The sequence below is a fragment of the Electrophorus electricus genome, chromosome 9, assembly GCF_013358815.1.
Source record: "Electrophorus electricus isolate fEleEle1 chromosome 9, fEleEle1.pri, whole genome shotgun sequence".
NCBI lineage: Eukaryota > Metazoa > Chordata > Actinopteri > Gymnotiformes > Gymnotidae > Electrophorus > Electrophorus electricus.
The window spans coordinates 7,937,479-7,956,792 of NC_049543.1; the positions used below are offsets into that span (position 1 = coordinate 7,937,479).

At 42.1% G+C, this 19,314-nt stretch overlaps 1 long non-coding RNA gene across 1 annotated transcript; it reads left to right on the top strand.

The window, feature by feature from the left end:
* The first annotated feature begins 8,104 nt into the window (after nucleotides 1–8,104).
* On the top strand, nucleotides 8,105–18,222 carry LOC118241962. The gene is made up of 4 exons (XR_004776455.1): nucleotides 8,105–8,207; nucleotides 8,983–9,081; nucleotides 9,449–9,841; nucleotides 17,712–18,222. It is a non-coding gene; the product is annotated as an uncharacterized LOC118241962 (long non-coding RNA).
* Nucleotides 18,223–19,314: the final 1,092 nt, after the last annotated feature.

The following is a 19,314-nucleotide window of genomic DNA, read 5'->3' on the forward strand; positions in this document are numbered from 1 at the left end:
GATTTATGGTCCCAATTTGAGTAGCTCTGGTGCAGTTTCCCGAGCTCCCAGTTTATCTCAGGACCACTGCATTACCAGTTATAGGATTGAATTCTTAATATTCACATTGCATTTGCAGCCAACGTTACTCATGTACTAGTGCAAGTAAAGTAGATAGCTCAAGCAACATAATGAAAGCTTGATGAAATACAAGCTTTCAAAACATGGACTAAGTAACAGCATAAATGTAACCCTTTCAGTCTTCTGAAGAAAAGTCTATGCCAAAAAAATATATATTCTTGAAGTTCTTTTTGTTATAGCCCACTGTGTGGCTAACTAAGCTCTTTGCCATTGCAACAAACTAGCAATGATGTTCTGACTGGTGGTGTTAGTCTGATAGATTGTGCTGTCTGATATATCTACAATTTATTATGCTAATCTCTCAAAATGCTAGAAGGCGGTTTGGCTAGGAAAGCCTACAAAACGTCTGTAGTGTCAACTTTTTTGTTGTTTGGGCAGGGGGGTGTGCGGTGCAATCAGGTGTGACCAGGTTCCGATGACTGCTATTGTGAACAATTGTTCTAGCTCAGTTGACACTTCTGAAATGGGCCTTTGTGAAGCTGATCAGTTCAGACTGGAGTGGCTCTATACCATGAAGAGCCGTGCATTGTGGGCTCGGTCAGGCACATGCTTTGGATGTTGAGAGTTGCTGAGTGAAATTGATCTGGCCATGCTTAACCCCCAAGCCTTTTGTGTGTCTGTGTCATGGGGCATGCCTGGATATTGTTCAAATTAGCCTACGCAAGGCCTTTCTGACCTACTGTTCAGCACTTTACTCCCCTCCAAAGGGAGAGCGAGAAGCAGTGGCCTGCAATGAAATGCCATTATTCTCCACTGTGCCCCAGGCACATCAATAGTATTGGGTAGACTCCATCGCATAAAAAGTGCTAGCTAAGACACTTTGGCATAAAGAGAATGGTCATAGACCCATGGTAACAGAGAGAACCAGCAATACATAGGGAGTTTTTTCTTGTCACTCTTGGCTTGATTTGATTTAATTTGATACATTAAGCTGCAGACTCATGCATTAAGCTAGTGCTAAGAGTCAAAGTAACATAACTGGATAAAGCATTGGACAATACTACTGGAAGCTGACATCTATAAAATAAAGAAGGGGTTAGATATTTTCAGCCTTGCAGTGTTAATTGCAAAACTTTTAAATGTACTAAAATATTTTAGTGTCTGCATTGAAGAAGAATCAAAATATGTCATTTTTGTTCAAGAAAAATGCACTTTTATTCAAATAGGGCAGCTTTAGCAAGAACAACACCAAACAAGCAGACACACAGATAGAAAGGAGGAGACAACCGACACACCATGAAAATGGTGAGGATATTTTTACATACTCATAAACTAAAAAGAGACTGCTCCTCAGTCAAAGTTCTGGACTGCCTACCATCCTGGCCAGCACAAGTGCCATGGGTTGCCCACTTCTGCGCAGCAGTCACCTCCAGTCTAATCTCAGGGCTATAACCTCAATGTAACAGCGTCTAAGCGGTCTGTTCAGCCTGTAGTTCATAAAGCCAGTATGGTGTGAGCTGGTCCCCGTGGACCGCAACAGTCTGATGTTCCACCCCTTTACCTGACACCCCACCGTGCCTAGACACCCCTTCACGACACAGGGGCCTTCCACAACAATCCTCTTAATCAGTGGCCCCGTGTGGTGAGACTGAAGTGGGGCTTGCAACTGCTGCCACAGTCCCTTCTATGCTGTGTACCAGTCACAGTATTGCACGTACAGCTCTACATCCAGGTGGCAGCATGGCCAGTAGGATCCCTTCTGCAAGCCTCCCTTTGTCTTGTACAGGCAGAGTATTTCTCATACAAGATACAGCAGCTCATTCTGCATCCAGAGGCTGTCCCATCCATCATGAAGTGCCTTAGCTGTGGGCCCATGCAGTGTCATGTCTCCCCGGTCCGGTTTTCTTCCTGCTGTGAGCCATCCTCATGCCCAGGAGAGCTCTGTATCTTCCTCCCCAAAGCTAACAGTGTTGTGTCTGGTGTTATTGGGGACAATGATAGCAGCAGCGGAACACCTCTCATCCACCTCTGCTCTCTCATCGAGGTGTGCACAGTACCGGCGTTCTTCAGTGGCTTGCGGGTGGTGACATGGGACATCAGCATTAATGTGTAGGAGTGGTGTCAAATGGTGAAGTGGTACTCCTGCAGCACCATGATCCACTTCGCAATCTGGCCCTCTGAAATGCATGAGCCAAGTCAGTGAGGCGTGATCAGTATGCAGGATAAAAGAGGTAGAGGTAAGGGAGGAAATGGTGTAGCCCCACAACTATAGCCAACAGCTCTCTCCTTGCCATGCAGTAGTTTTTCTATAGTTGTTCTGGCTTACTGAAGTGTGACCTGTAGTATATAATGACCCTATTAGTCCCATTTTATATCTGTAAAAGGATGGCATCAGCTCCCTTATTGATGGCATCTGTGTCCACTATGAGTTTGCTGTTTGCCCTGGGAAATGCGAGCACCAGTGTCTAACATAGCTAAACATGGAGAGCTGCAAACATACACTCAGCCTTCCTCTGGAACACAAACATCACAGCCAATGTTGCAGTGCAGCTACGGCGGCAAACCTGCGTGCAAAATGCTGGGGGTATGAAGCCTAATACAAGAAGCTCTGCACTCACCAACACTCCATGGCTCTATTTCTGGTCCTCTTTTAAGCCAGACCTGCTCTGATGCCACAGGTTGCGCAACACCTCCTGTGTCATGCCTACCACCTCTTTGCTTGCTACTGCTGCCCTCTATGCTCACCATGTTCTCCGCTGTTTACGTCGTCCCTGCTGACGAAGGTGCTGTTCATGTGCACTGCCCACAGCCCTCAGGGATCCACCAAATAGCGCTGCTATGTTCAGGTTCCCCAACACTGGCCTCACCAGCAAGAAACAATGGTGCTGCTGCTTCCTGGTTTCAAAATTGTTTCATGTGCATGCCATTATATAGGCGTTCCATTTTTTACTGTCCTCTAACTGTTTATTCATTTTGCTTAGACACAACTACCCACAACTCTGAAATCGGCAACTTCTACTGGACATCGGAGACTACTCTATCATTAAAAACTTGCTTAAGCGTGATCTTCTGGCAACTCACTGAAGCTAAGTATCCTACTAACTTGTATATTCATTTCACCATGACGTCCTACTCGTTTGATGCTTGTGTTGTATGCAGCATGTTTAACTACTCTTTCTCCCTTGTATTCAGCATGGTTAACTACTTTTCTCCATCATTAGTGATGAATTTATCTGTGAGAAGTGTAGGTTAATCATGAACCTGACAGAAGATTTCATGTTCAGAAGACTGCGTCTGGGTACTAGAAGGGCCTTTAGAGTAGTGTGTAACATCTAGTCTAGCAGCCCCTGATGCCGCAGGCATAGAGAGTGAGCCCCAATCTCTGCCACTAGAGCTCTGACAGTGGGGCGAACGGATGACATCACAGTGACATAACTGTAGGGCTGAGCACCGTTCGTTTCAGGTTCACATGCTCAACAGGATTGTCCCACTCAGCGAAACTGGTGGAGCAGCCTGAAGGAAGAGCTCACATCTTATAAGAGACTCGCACCTTTGGCATGTGAATTTAGTGACCCATCTAGAGACACCAGTAGCCATAGTCAAAGGCATTCTGGGGCGCTAGATCAGCTGACATCAGGGCAAATCTCTGATGGTGCTGGATAATTGTACATTTTCCAAGTGATGGCACCAATGATGTGTTGTTCAGTCAGTCAGAGATTACCCAGAATAACGTTAAAAAGAGGTATGAGTTAGTAGGGACGATGTCAGATGCTATTATATCCTCTGGCCCCATTTCAATTCAGTGTGGCACTGAAACCTACAGCAGGTTATGAACACCTAACTGCTGGATGTCTAAATGGTGCTTTGAAAACAATACAGGTTTTACAGACAACTGGACCCATTTTTTTGAGAACAGGCTTGGCATCCAACTCTCATGGGAGGGTGCTGCTCTCATTTCTGATAGCATAGCTGCTAGGCTTTATAGCAATAGTGCAGCATTAATGGCAGTTAATGGGAAGTGATTAACAAGAGCCAAGGCCAGGCAGCAAACAAACAGGCTAAACTGACTGCCTGAGAGCTGCAATGAGACCTAGGTTTCACCTAACCATTTCCTTATGAAGTGTGTTTGTTGTTAATTTACCAGCTTGAACAAACATTGATTTACCTGTAGATTCAGAAGGACTTGAGCATATAAACAAGAACATTGAGAATTCATTTTATTTAACTTTAGACAAGGTTGTGCCATCTTGAACAAAAAAAAAAGGTTCGACCTTGTTTATTCAAAGAATTACTGCCTATCGGTTTAGAACCAATACGTATGGTAAATAACTCTTCTATGGATCTGGGTTCTGTACACAAATCATTTAAACATGCAGTGATTAAACCACTAATTAAAAAAAAAAAACTAGTCTTAATTCTAGTGAACTTTCCAATTACAGGCCAATTTTAAACATGTTCATTATTTACAACATACTAGAAAAAGCAGTACTGCACCTTTTTGCAGACAAACCATGTCCATGAACTATTTCAGTTTGGACCACATCACAGCACCAAAACTGCGTTAACTAAGGTAAACAATGATCTCTTAATATCCTCTGATAAAGAATCCATATCTTTTCTTATACTTTTAGATCTTAGTAATGTGTTTGACACCATCGCCTGCAACATTTTACTGGAGAGGATGGAAACACTCATTGGCATTAGAGGACAAGCACTTTCCTGATTCAAATCTTATCTGACAGCAATTTATCTAATATTCTGCTAAATCTTGATGGTGTTTCAGTAACACCCAAATCTGTTGTAAAAATCTTTTCTGTTGTAAAAATCTGTTGTAAAAATCAATGTCACCATTGATTCTGATTAGGTGTCATCATTTGATCACACATATATAATGTTACTAAAACTGCCTTTTCAATGTACATAATTGCTAAACTGAGATATATACCTTCCTCATCAGATTCAGAGAAACTGTTCCACAATTTAATTCTAATTGGATGTTCTAAAAAGTCACTAAATGAACTCAAAGTTAAATTTCACTTCAATTATAAAATTCTTTTGGTGACATATAAAGTGTTAAGTGAGCTGGCCCTACAGTATCTGACTGAACTCATTGCATACTATAACTCAACACACCTACTGTAGTCTCAAAATGCAGGATTTTTCTAAATCCCTAGAATTAGTAAGATTACAGCAGGGGATAGAGCCTTCTCCTATAAAGCTCCTCAGTTATGGAACAGCCTTCCATCTTTAAAATGAGACTCAGACACACTCCCAATTTTAAAATCTAGGCTAAAGACTTGCTCACTTACTCAAACTTTTAGTTATTCTTCTGTTTAAATAGATGTAGTTTTCTGGTAATCTGAGATGTTGATGCTTTCATCCAGCCACTTCAGGTGTTCACTCAATTTGTAACAATGATTTGAGTGGAATGCAATGTCTCAGAGAGCCCTCAGGACTGCAGCTACCCTCTGGCTCTCCCTTTAAGTTATGAGGCCACAGATAAACCTGCCACAGCTACATGTTATTCACCAGCACCTCTACTATATATGGACTGTTCATGTGGTATTGATCTTAACAGATCTAACCCACACCTTTCTGTGCTAATTGCATGCTACAGCAGAGTTGATGCCAACATTGAACTAGACCTGCTCATAGGTGACAAAGCATCTAAGTAAATGTCCTGGCTGTAGTCAATCCTATCCTGCTAGTACATGAACCAATGCTGCCAGATGATCTGTTGCTGCCATGTGAGAAACAACCCACCCACTTTTAGACCCACTGAAGTAACTGATGCACCACATCTACACTGTTTTTAGTCCAAGTGGCTACTTGGACTAAAAATAACATAATAAAGCATGGATTGGTTGCTAGCTCGGACACCCAATGAAGGATGGGTTCCCTCTTGAGTCTTGGTCCTCCCAAGGTTTCTTCCTTAATCCCACCCAAGGAGATTTTCCTTGCCACTGTCGGCTTTGGCTTGCTCATTAGGGATCTGGATCCATACATCTGTAAAGCTGCTTTGTGACAACTTGTGTTGTAAAAAGTGCTATATAAATAAATTTGACTTTGCCTTCAGCTTGACAGTTTTTGCCTCACCCCTGGAGATCCAACAGCTGGCTCAGATGCTTTTCCAGAAACAGTAGATTTCCCCATGGAATATTAGGGCTACACAGTGCTGTCTCTCTGCCTCTGGTCCACTGTTCACTGCAATGGACAGCTTTACTTGCTTCCTTTCTAAACCCGACATTCCTTTCTTGAGCTTGAGCATGGCCCCAGCCGTTGCAAGGAAATCCAAGCCAAATATGCACACATCCTGTATAGGCACAAGCCAGAATTTGTGCACCTGGTTCAGAAGCCCCCCCACCATAACCAGAAGCTGCTTTCGCCCTTTCACCTCAATCTGGCTACTGGTGATGTACTTGAATCGGATGGTCTTCTCTTCCCAGGTGCCGGGGGTACCAGTTGTAGTGTGAGGGAGCATGCCTGACTGTAGCAGTAACACAGACAAGCCAGTGTCAATGAGAGCAGTGAGGTTTTTTCCTCAACTCAGAGTCCACAGTGGCAGCCAATCTTCTTAGCTGTTGCGTCAACAATGCGGGTTGTTCCCTATGGCTCAGACTCACCCCACACTGAGGAGCCCATGCTGCCATTTCCCACTGACTCAGGGTCATGACACAGGCACAGTGTTCACTTTTCCTACACAATTGGCTGCATAACATAACATAAAACTTGTCCTAAGCATCGCTAAAGAGCTGTGGTCCCGCTGCTAAGTCATCATGTTGTTCCAGCGCGCTGTCTCTGCCAACTTTTCTCACTTGCCAGGTGCTGACTGGGATCCATTGCTGAGCCTTGTCATGCTGCTCTCCTAACCATCTCCCTCATCCTTGCTCTTGACTGGCTGGATCCGTCTGCCTTCAAGTTCGTTGATGCACTGCTTGATTTCTTCTACTTGAGCAGGTACATCTCACTTCTGTCACTAATATAACGTAAGTGCAGACAAAGCACTAGAAAATACCATTTCTCCTCAAGGAAAATGCACTTTTATTCAAATGTAACAGCCTTAACAAGACTAGCACCAAACTACAAGCAGACAGGAGTGTATTAGGTGGGCAGGGGATACAATATATATTTTTAGTCTATTTTTGTGGTTTTAAGCCATATCTGGGTGGGTGGAAGCAGATAGATATTTCAAATGTTTCCATCACATGTCTTATAAATTTCAGAAGGGCAATTCTAGACATATCCCAATGGCTGAATATAGGTAGGACTTCATTAAAGAGAGGAACCAATGAGTGGTCACTTTGCTCTTAAACCACACCCAATGATATCTGAAAAACAGTGCTACTGAGCCATTAGCAATTACCTAGTTATCCATGCACACTGCTTGGCATTACTAACCAATGAGAGTTTCTGCTTTTATAGCAATGCTGCAAATTTCATTGAAAGTCATGCATTTGATAGTTTATGAAATATTGTATTGATGAGTTGTGTATGCTAATTTGTAATAATGTTTATCTTTACAAATCTCTCATGGTCTCCACAAGACAATATGATGTCAATGAGCTGTTATGCAAAACACATATTGATTAAACTGGCTCTCTGATGCATGATCCATGATTCTATGAAAATCCACGAAAATTCCTTACCAGGGACATACAAATGAGGAGCAGCTTTATGGCACAATGAAGGTAAAAATATCCTGCACCACCATGAGTACCACAAATAGATATTGCTTATAAGGATGACAAGTAGGCAGTGGCTTCGTTGAAGAAACAGCACTGTGTATAATAAATAGGAGATCTCCCTATTAACAAATAGCTCAAGGAATACCATTTACCGATGAATGAAAATATTAGAAATGTGTTGAAATATTGGTAGTCCAACATTGTTCAAGCGAACAACTCAGAAAAATATTCTTCTGAAGGTGAAGGAGATCTCTATATGGTGCATGCATCATGGCAATTGACTAGGGACCATATTTTGTGATGGTACATAGGTGCACCCATGCTGTCTAGTGGAACTCCTCGAACAGGTCCAGCAAGGCCATCTATACAGAGACACACCTATCGCACAGCTGATGTATAATGCCAGCTATATCATCCCTTGATGCGTCAGGTGCCTGTGGGTGTATCCCTTGTTTCAGAAATGTAAGTTTAAGCTATGCAGATAAATCAAGAAATCATGGTGTATTTGGGTACACTTCCTAGTCGGTTTCAAGCAGTGTGGGGGCTTGGTCAAAATGGTGGAAGCTGTTGTTGATTCAAGTTTCAAGTTTGGTTTATTTGTGACATACATAGTCATACACAGTATAACTCGCAGTGAAATGGTTTGAGAGTGCTCTGTCCAAACTGAGGGAAAAAAAGGAGCATCCAGTGATTTGTAGAACTAATGAAGTGTTACCATATAAAGAATATACAATAATATCTCAATTAATTATAACTTTAAACATAAAACTGTTTCAGAATAGGCATATCAATGCACCACAAGAACTATAGTATATCTTAAATAATATTCACCCTGCCTTTGTTTTGTTTCAGCAGTTGTAATGGTCTGTAGTTTTTCTTTAACAATGTGTAACGTTTAGCCAATAATAATTTGATAATGATATTTTGATTTGGACGGTGTGACACCAACCTGGTTTACAATCACTATCATTATTATACTATTAATGTTAAGATGCAAACATGCTGTTGTGGTTCATTTGTCTTCAAACGGGTCTGGATTCTCTTGTATTAGCACAAGTCAATACATGTACTATTAGCCTAAGGTTACGAGTTCAGCACTGGTGAGTTGCGCACGTCCACACACTATGTTAAGACGAAAAAATGCTGGTTCTCTACTTTATGAATGGATGGGTGTGGCGGCGGTTTGCGATTATGGGTGTCGTCACAGCGCTTGTTGATATTCACTGACGGTTTTCAGTTGGTATGACAAGAGCACAAGTGGAGTCCGCCACAACAGTGACAACAGCTTTAGCGAGACCGACTGGAGCGTCAACGACACCAAACTCCGGTCAATAAGGTGAGCTCACATCGCAGAACGAAAGGGGCAACGCACGCCTTTATCGCGCACAAGGGGTGGGAGCATGGGGAAACAAAGGAAATGCAGACACGTTCAAGTTTTTTCGTCTAGTGAGAAAACAATAGATCGTTTCGGCTGTTTCTCAAAAAGAAAATTCCTGTCATTAAGACTGTGATAAACAGCGGACTACTTTTATCATTAGCACTTAATTTCAAATAAATGCTCAAATAAACAAATAAATAAGTAAATCAGCTGTCTTTATTTTGATTTAGCTACCTTTAAGAGATGCACATATGTTAAATATCTGCATATGCAATACTTGTTTAAAAGTTGACGTGCTAACTCCTCAAATTTATTTTAACGGCAGCAGCAAAGGGGACGAAGCAACTCGCATCAGCAGCAGTGAACACAGACGCACAATAAACCACCCCTTTGTGATTCCTTCTACTCCCTTTTGCAATACTCTAGTATTGCATTCTTCCAGGCGTCTTCACTTTCCTGAGACATTTGCGCTAACCTCTCCGAACCGGCGCCAGCAGTCTTGGGATCTTCAGAATGCTGGTAAAATGATAGGCTAGTGCTCTGAATCTACGGTTTCTCCGACGAGCTGTTCACTGCGAACGGGATCTCCAGAGGAAAGTTATCTATTGCTTCATCTTCATAGAAGAGGAAAACCAAAACCGTTTAGTTTGTTCTGTACAGAGTAAGAAGCGCAAGCGTGTCGCGAAGAACAGTTATTCCCGAAAGGATAACACTGAAGGTAAGTTTTGCTCTCAGTTAAGCAACAGTCTGAACGTAACTTTTGACTAAGTTTCAGATGTCGTTACGCAGTTTTACTCATTACGTTTTGGTGGTTGTCTGCCAGAGTGGAGTTACTTTTTGTGATCTGGTTTACACGTGTGTCTGATTGCATAACGGATGGGGCGCCTTGAAGTAGAGCAAGAAATTCAGGGATTGTCGCTAAACTAAAACTAGCATTTCCAAAAATATATAATGAAAAATACGGATAATTATATATTTTTTATGATTTCACCGTTTAAACCGATGGTGCAAGCACTCTTTGAAAAGAGTATTCTTCTGTTCTAAAACTAGTGTGAATGTTGTCTTTTCAGATTATCCATGTTCTCTCATTTTTGGTCGTTATCTGCGTGAATCATAACCTTCGGATTAAAATGTAGGCTACTGATAGTGGAGTATGGTTAGATGTGTTCTGTTAATTTGTACGGTTTGCATCATAGAAAACTTATCATTCCGTGATTATAAACTTGGTCTGCTTGCTCCGTCAACAAGAGTGGGTGTGTCATGTTAGTCGGAAGCTTCGCAGGCTCCTCAGTGGAGAGTTCTGATGTGGAACTCCAACGCATCCCCCTAGTTTACGATATTTTGGGATAGTGCTTTGCCTATGCTTTATTTGTGGGGCACTTGAAAAGCAAATGTTGTATGTTGTGTATATCACGCGAAATAACCAGTGATGGACTTTGTCATACTCTGCAAAGTTAGGCTATAGGCTATTATTCTTTTCGGGTGACTTAACACAGCTGCGTAAACACTCTTCTGGATCTGGCCAGAGTCCACTTTGCTTTGCCTCACTATAGCAGTTTTGCAGAATCATAGTATAATGTCATCATTCATAGACACATATTATTCTGAACTAGATTATAAAGTAAAACATTAAAGGGACAAAATATCACTATAACAGTGTATAAAATTATATACAGTGATTAGTAGCACTAATTAGAGAGGCAGACCAGTGTTCACAGATGTCTCTTTAGCAAGATAACCTCTGAGGAAAACTATCTCCTATGGATGTGAAAGCTTCCTTGCTTGGGCGAGGCACTGGCTTCCTGATGGGCTGCGTTTCACTTCCCATTGCCTCCTTCAGGCACCCTTTCACTGAGAGATTGTTGTTGGAGACTTGTGCTTTCCAGAGAGCTCGCACTCCAAACATTCCAGACTTCTGGAGCACAGAGAAGCAGAACAGCTCAGCGCAGCTGGGAACCTTTATAAGACTCTGGCTCTGTCTAGATTGAGCAATATCATTCCCTCACTCCTAACTCTATTCCCTAATGCACTGGGGAGGCAGAGGGGTAGGAGGCGGTGAATGATCTCTGCATTCCGTGTCCCTTAACAGGAACTGGTATGCCAGCATGTCAGTCAACGCAGGTCCCAGAGGAACCACATGCACCCACAAACATGCAACTATATATACAGACACATTCTGTGCATTGGATAAATAGAAATGCACATAAGACCATGTAGTGAAGAATGCACACTGTACACACACAAGTGTGAAATGCAAAAACAAACACTGCCCTTCTATCCTGGCAACTGTCCTACAAGTGTATACACACACACACAGTTTATGTATAGACACAGGGGTGGGATGGGGGTGGACAAACATGTGGTGTTCCCCCATGAAGCCCATGTTGTTAGTCTGCACAAGAGCAGGTGAGAGAGACAGCCATGGTCCATTGTTCTGTCTCTTCTCTTCTTTCTTGGCTACACCCACAGTTATTTTGGAAAAGGAGAGTCGGTTCGAAAAGAACTGGGGCAGGCCAGGATTGGTGACAAGTCAGGAAAAAAAAAAAAGAGAGAGTGATACTGAGATGGAGAAAGAAAACGCCAGGTGGGGTGGTAGGTGAGGGCAGGGGGAGGTGGGGAGGGGAGTGCAAGTCCCAGCGAGGAGGTGTGAAGGGTTTGTGGGTCGGGGTTCTCGGCTGAATCAGTCACAGCTGCATGTAGACGAAAGAGAAGAGGGAACCAGGATGCGATGCAGATACAGGAAAGAGGGCAAGAACGCAAGGAGGGCATGTGGGAAATGAAAGCCAGATAGAGGCCTTGAGGCATTGCTACTTTATGATGGAGTCGGGCAGCTTTCAGCCTGCCATTCTCGGTATTGTTTTACCCTGAAAAGCCAGCATCTGTTTTTGCCCTCTGGTCCAGCTAATCAGTGTCAGGAGCTTCTGAATATTGAACCGGCTGTGTTTAGGGTTGCAACTAAATTAAGCAACCGGGTTAAAGCACTGACAAAGGATGGAACACAATTAGCCAAATGAGATGATATGTGTGGACACAGAGGATATTATGAGCTATGTCCACATGCTCCAGGACAAGTCTGCCAAATCCTGCCGCTGAAGATCAACCCTACTGAAATCCCAGTCTAAATTAGGACCGGTTGCAGATGGCAGGTCAATGATGGAATCCATTGTGGGTAACACCTGTTTGATGAATGTTTTTTCAGCTTTGCTGGATTTCACTACTCCGTTGACCTCTTTATCAAAGAAGGTGACCTAATTACTCTTAAGACGGCAGGTACAAGGACCGGTCTTGTTCTTGTTTTTTTTCTACTTGTAGAATCTGCGACTCAGCCCTGTGCCGGGAAAGTCAACAAATCTTGCCTTAGTATTTATATGTCCGTGAAGAACCTGATGAGCTGGATAGGGTGTTAGAAATGCAGGTATAAGTTGAACTCTACAGGATGGTCGATCTACAAGAATGGGGTTGGGTATTACCTGCCACAGATCATGTGGTAGAAATCTAGGAAAATTCTTACTCTTTCTATGCGTCTCATGATTTAACCATTGCCATTCTGTGAATCTTCCTAATATCGATGAGGACTAAAGTGTAAGCAAAGTTAAATCACTTTAATATATTATGTTTTGCGTTGTGGTCAAAATCTAGCATGGTATGGAGGAGCATATAATAATATGCATGTGCTTCCTGTGCGCACCCCCCCACACACACATCGTGTAACAGTTTGCGGGGTGTGTTGGGGTTGGGGAGAAGGTGTGCCTGTGTCTGCTTGTTGAGATGTGAGGGTAGGAAGGTGTTATGCTGGAACTGAGTAGAGGCCTGACTGGTGATAAGGTCTCCTGCGTTACCCACACTCCTACTGTCTGCGCCTCACTTTTCTCATTCAGCTAGCCTGTGTTTGTGTGTGTGCATGTTTCTGAGTCTGCCTGTTCTCAGGTTCATGGGCACTGTGCAGATAGAGGAGTTCATTGCACAACTCACTGTTTACTTACTATTAGGGACGTTAACCTGAGGCCTTCAGGAACAGTGGCTGGTGTGCAACTGGACCTTTCCTCCTTTTTCTTTTTCTAAGTATTTTCCTTAGTCAAGCTCTGCTTCACATGCTCAATGCAGTGGTTAATGTGCGATCATGTGATTCCTTCAGTAGCCAGAGTTTATATGAATGATGTGATAGCTGGTTTTATGAAAAGGGAAATAAGTTGAATGAAGAACACGGTGTGATGAACCACTGTGACTCCTTTGTTGATCAAAATGCTTTCCTTACGATTCATGAAAAATCTTGATTTGGGTTATGCTTATGCCGATTTCACCCTTAATTCAACAAAGTTTCAGTTAAAATCTCTGTTCACTTGCATGTGTCCTAACTGGGTAGGGGAGCCAAGTCTGGACCCAGCTAAGACCTGGCCCTGTTTGGACCTCAAACAACGAAGAGCTAATATGAGCAGAGATAAAGTAGGTTGCAGTAATGAGAGGGATCTGGGTTGCCACAAAGCATGGTATGATCTGAGCCAACCTACTGCAGTAAACAATTTAACACAGGAGTGAATGAGAGCATTCAAAATGTCTCACTTTTTGTACAAAGTTCTTGCAGAGTTTTTGCACAATGTGTGAATAAAGCTTTTCATTTTTTACATTTTCTAATAAAGTGAGAAGAAAAAATAGTTCCAATAGATTTTAATCAAGAGTTTGGTTTTTCTAAGCACCTGCCTTTTCTCCTGAATAGAGACGTGAATTGTATGAACCCATAAGCACATATTCTATGAACACCTGCCTTTTCTTAAGAATAGAGATGCAAAATACATGGAACTAAAAGCATATATTCTATGAATGTTGGGAATTGGAATTTAATGAACAAATGTGTAGAGTCTAAAAGTTTTTGCTCCTTGCAGTCACCCTGAGGCTGGCTTCTGTGGCTCTTAGTGCTGAGGAGAGGTCTGTTAAGGAAGACATTTTGACAGCATTCTTCCAAGCAACTGGTATTGATCCATACTCAATCCATCATAATTAACGTATTTAAGCTTGTTTGCAAAGAGTTTGTTCTAGTGTATCACTGCCTCCAACCATGGACCACATGGGACAGAATGGGCTCCAGAGAAGGGGGGAGGTGTTTCGATGCCATTACGGAGCTTTGAATGTCACAGTTTAAACATCCTTGCGTGCTGATGTTTAAGTTGTTCTTTGGTGTGTAAAATGCCATAACGCTATAGTCACTCCATTATGAGTTTGAAAGTGTAAATTGCTCCAAACCTCAGCAAAGGAATGACTGAAACCCGTTCTAAGGCCCTTGTGCTGAATTCTGTCATTGTACCACTTAAGAGATGATCCCTTGCTGTGATGAAGATATTTTATATAAATATGAATTGTTTTCTCAGTGTTTAGAAAACATCAAATAGTTCCTTGACTGTGATCCATGTACGAAAATAGGCTTTACATCTTTACTCCAAAAATCATCGCGCTTTGGTTATGGAACAAGTATAAAAGTATGTGCTGCTTTTGGTATTTTTGCATCATCTGCAAGAGATCTTCTGGCTGTCTGATTTCAAGGCTTTTTACTCTTGGAAGAAGCCTGTTAATCTGTAGTGAGTCATTTGTTTGAGATCCTTACCACTTCTCCCTACATTCTGATAGCTGATACTGACCCAGAAACACAGCATGGAAGGGCAGCTTGCATGACACTTTCAGGGAATAGACGGAGCTTGAGATCAAGTATCCCATCTTGGCCTTAGAGAGCTTACATAAGGTCAGTGGGAGAGAAAGCAACCAGATCCAAGATCAACACTTTGAGTGAAGACAACATCTCCACTGTAGCACCTCAAAATTGTCATCAGCCCAAGGGTGTTTAGGTCAATTTTATGTTTATGTTTAGAGATGGGATATCATGATGAGGGTGAAATGGAGTCCAGCTGAGCTTGATTGGTTGATACTAAATCTTTTGTTACTTCATAAGTTTTGGAGCTGAGTGAGTATGCTCAACTGTTCAAGCTGATTTTTTTTAACACATTTTCACAAGGACCTCTCAGGAAGGTGTGGGTTTCATTAAATCAGAATTAAGAAGCCCCATTAGCAAATTTAATGTGCAAAAGACCATACTCATGGTCTTTTGAACATTAAAGTGGTGAGAGAGAGAGGGTGTGCAAATACATATGTGCATGTGTGTGTACATGAGTATGGTGGAGGAACAAGCAGAGACAGCAGTTCAAGTAAGGAAAAATAATCACTCATGCTTTAAATACAGAAAGGAAAGCAGAGTTTATGAAGGTTCACACTCGAATGGTGTAAATAATTTTTCATGCTTTCAGAATAAGTCGGTTTTTGCAGTACAGACTACCTGCAGAATGGCCATTCTCCCAACACCAGAACAAAAATCTCAACAAAATGAAATCTGAATGGAGTTGACCAGAATAATCTTTGTTGGAAATGGATAATAGAGGCGTTAGAGTATGATAATACTTGACTGAAGAACATAATACACAGTTGCAGCTGTGCTGTGAGTCATGTGAGTCACTGGGAGAGCCCTGAACCACAGGCCCTACGTGCTGCCTCAGACGTTCCCTGCCTGGCTGCATGCATCATACTGGGAGTTGCCTGTGTACCGTCCCAGCAGCTCAAACTGCTGCTGTGATTAAATACAAGTTTCCACGTGTACAATAGGATGGTTTTGTTTGGTTTGCGTTTGTTTTGGGTGTTAGTTGTTGTGTTACAAGGCCTCATGTATTGTGGTTATTCTGGTATTTCACAATTACTTTAGCTCCTTAATGTGGAACTGTTTCTGTTGGCCCACATTAAGCATTCAGTGTCAAATGTTAAGAGCTATGTGCCGGCGCGTTGAGTCACGTGATTATAGCAAAACTAGAATCTGAGCTTTTTCTCCCCAGTTTTCTAGAAGTTCACACTCAAAATTACAATCCCATCTCACTTTTCTTAATGATATCTTTGTGTAAATTGGAAAGTGTATTTTGTAACACATTCACATTTGGTTATATTATGTGATGGTATCATGACGTTTATTAACAGTCCCTGTAAATGTTTCTTGTTGGGGTTAGCTGAAGTAGGACACCTACAATGGGATTTGCTTAGTGAACGTAATACATCTTTGTTTTGGAATGACCTGCGATATGTAAATTGTATCATGCCTTTCTCTATTATGTGAGTGATGCAAAAATTTTATATAATTTTATTTTCCTAATTTTATATGACAGTGCCATGGTGGTGCCTAATGTATTATCTGTACATTACTACTACACTCCAGTACTGCAGGTGCCTTCTTGACAATTTCTGGTGTTTGGATGAGCACCTTTATATTTTTTATATATATATATATATATATATATGATTCTCTAGACAATTCTATTTATAGGCTCTTGTGGGGAATCATATTGCATATGATGGATGATAGTCCTCATTCATCAAAATTTAAAAATTACTTAGTAAAATGGTACCTAAACAAGAACAGTCTGGGGGTGTGAGAGGGGAAGTGGGGTCACAAAATAGAGATAAATTGCAACATTAAGCAGGGATCACAAGTATTATCTGCAAAGGCAGTGTAATTTACATCGCATACTGTCGCATAACATTGGGAAAGCATTTATTTCATGTCCGAATAGCGAAAAATCATGTTACTGTTGCATAATATAACAAAAATATGTGAGTATGTCACAAAAGGCACTTTCCTATTTATGTGACTATATCACAAATAGGTTTGAGGCTGGGCTGAAAATGAATATGGAGTAACCGGAGCTTTGGAGTCACTTGGCACTTTCAGAGTTTTGGGGGAACTGCCCATAACCTGTGAAAACAATTTGTTCACAGTTAATCTGTTTTGTCCATGTTCTTGTAACGGACTGATAAATGGATATCAGCAGAGTGAGAATGATGATCCTCTTTTGATCCTCAGTGTGGCAGTCACAGAGCGAAGACAAGTATGGATTTTTCCATTGCTTTTTGGAGTTGTCCCAGACTGTGTGTGCACTTAACCTATGACCCACTACCACTGAGGTTTTTTTGGTACACATGTCACACATATGCATGCATATCAGTCTCCCTGTTTGAGACTCTGTTCCTATCTCTGTAGTTGGTCTCACATGTTTAGCCTCCACATTTTTAAACAGAGTATGGACAGGCATACCAAAGTAGTTACGGTATCACCCAGTCAACACTCCAGTCATTCCAACAAAGCCCCTTCCTGTTTGCATTGAAAGCCGTTATCCCAAGAGGGAGTGCATGGACACACACCAAAGCATGCATGCACACGCGCACACACACACACACACACACACACACACACACACACACACACACACAGTGAGAAACTGAAACAGGCGGACAGATAGAACAATGGTGACAATGACAGACCGAAAGCTATCAACACAGAAAAGAATGTGAGTCAAAACTTGAGACCCTGATCTGAACAGTGGCCTCCTTCTTCTCCTCCATAGTCCATCGCTCCATGATCTCTCTGGGCTTAAGAGCAAAGCTCACTGGCCTGTCAGATCATCACCAGTGACAGAGCATTCAGACATACAGTATGTCTTTGTGAGAGCACTGTGAGGGCTCTCTCTCTCTCTCTCTCTCTCTCTCTTGCTCTCTCTCTCTTGCAGAAGAAAAGCTGGACTGTACATGAAGCCCTGCTGCACTCTGTTGCTCCCCCAGAGGTGGACGGCCTGATCCAGCCTGCTGCGCCCATGGCCTGAGCTCCAGGGCTGTTTGGCTTGGCAGCGTCCTGTATTTGATCAGCCTGTTTGCCCAATCCACCCCTCATTCAGTGCCCTCTTCTCAGCCTCTCCAGACCCTCTCTGTCTCTGTGTACTTTTTCTTCTTTACTTAAAATACAAGATGCTTTGTGATTAGTTGTGTTGCAAAATGACTTCATTAGGAGGATACATCCCACTCAGAGGACCATCTGTTTGATCTGTACTCAGGGTATTTTAGTATTTATACTTAAAGGACTTAAGTATTGTTTATTAGTCATAAACTCTTCCTGATTTCAGCCAAGATACAGATTTAGTAATCTATATCTTTATGTTCATCTTAATGATCAAATATGTGATTTCAGGCAAGTATAAATGATATGCCTCTCTGTTTCACTTTCTTGCTGGAGCTCCTTTAGATTTCACACCAAGCTTCCTTTGCTTTTCTAGTCTGAAGTGTTTACATCAAAATGTGAGGGCTAGTGAAAATTTATCCACCACTCTGACAGGTTAGGAACATTCCAACATTCCTACAACTAGCGCACAAGTGCTAATGCCCTGCAGCAGCCCACTGTGGCTGCCTGCCCTTCACTTCGGGACAGTGATGAATGAGTTTAGGCCCCTAAAAAATGCTGCTTTTCCCAGCTGATTCAGGTTGAGTTTTCCCCCCGATTTGCTTCTCGATGCCATATTCTTTTGACTGACCTCAAATCAGCTTAATCTGGGCACTTTCAAATGCATGTTTGGAGCTTGGTCAATTCTGAAAGTATCCAGGGTGAGTGAATGGACAAGCATTATGATGTATGGCCTTCAAAATGGGAAGAAAATAACTTCACATAGTTCCAGGGCATGCTTTTTTTTTTTTTTTTTTAAGATTTTATCTGAAAAGCATCTCATGGACCTGGCTTGTAATTTACTCACTCACATAGAACATAAATGTTAGCACTGAAGTAGCTTTGGTGCTTCGTATCAATGACGATGTTTGTCCTTGTTGTACCACATAATTGTGACCTCGCTGGAAGAGTTGCTTTTAGTACCTGACCTCAGTGACATCCTAAAACTGGACTCTTCATTGTGATGTATATTACCAGTGTGATATGGTATTGCATTATCCCTAATCTGATCTCTGCCATCTGCAAAACCCTGCAGCTCTTGTCCAGACAAACCTGTTGCTGTCTTGCAAAAGGCTGGCACCATGATCTGATGTGGAGGTCCTGGGGTGCAGTCCTATGATTAAGCCGTGGTACTGGAGCCGCTCGATGAGGTCTTAATGCGATTAGCCTGTTCACGTTACTAGCCTAAAGAATCTAATGTTTAATCTCATGTGAACATAGACTAATATACCTTTTCTGCTGTTAATCAGATGTTAATGTCTGCCTCACAGTGGTGAAGGTACGAAGTATAGGTGTAAAAGCTGGCCTCAGGTCAGTTACTGGGTAGAGGTGGTGAGAAAGCAACAGAATACTAAACCAATAGAATACTAAAGCCCTAAGAGCTTAGTGTCTCATACATG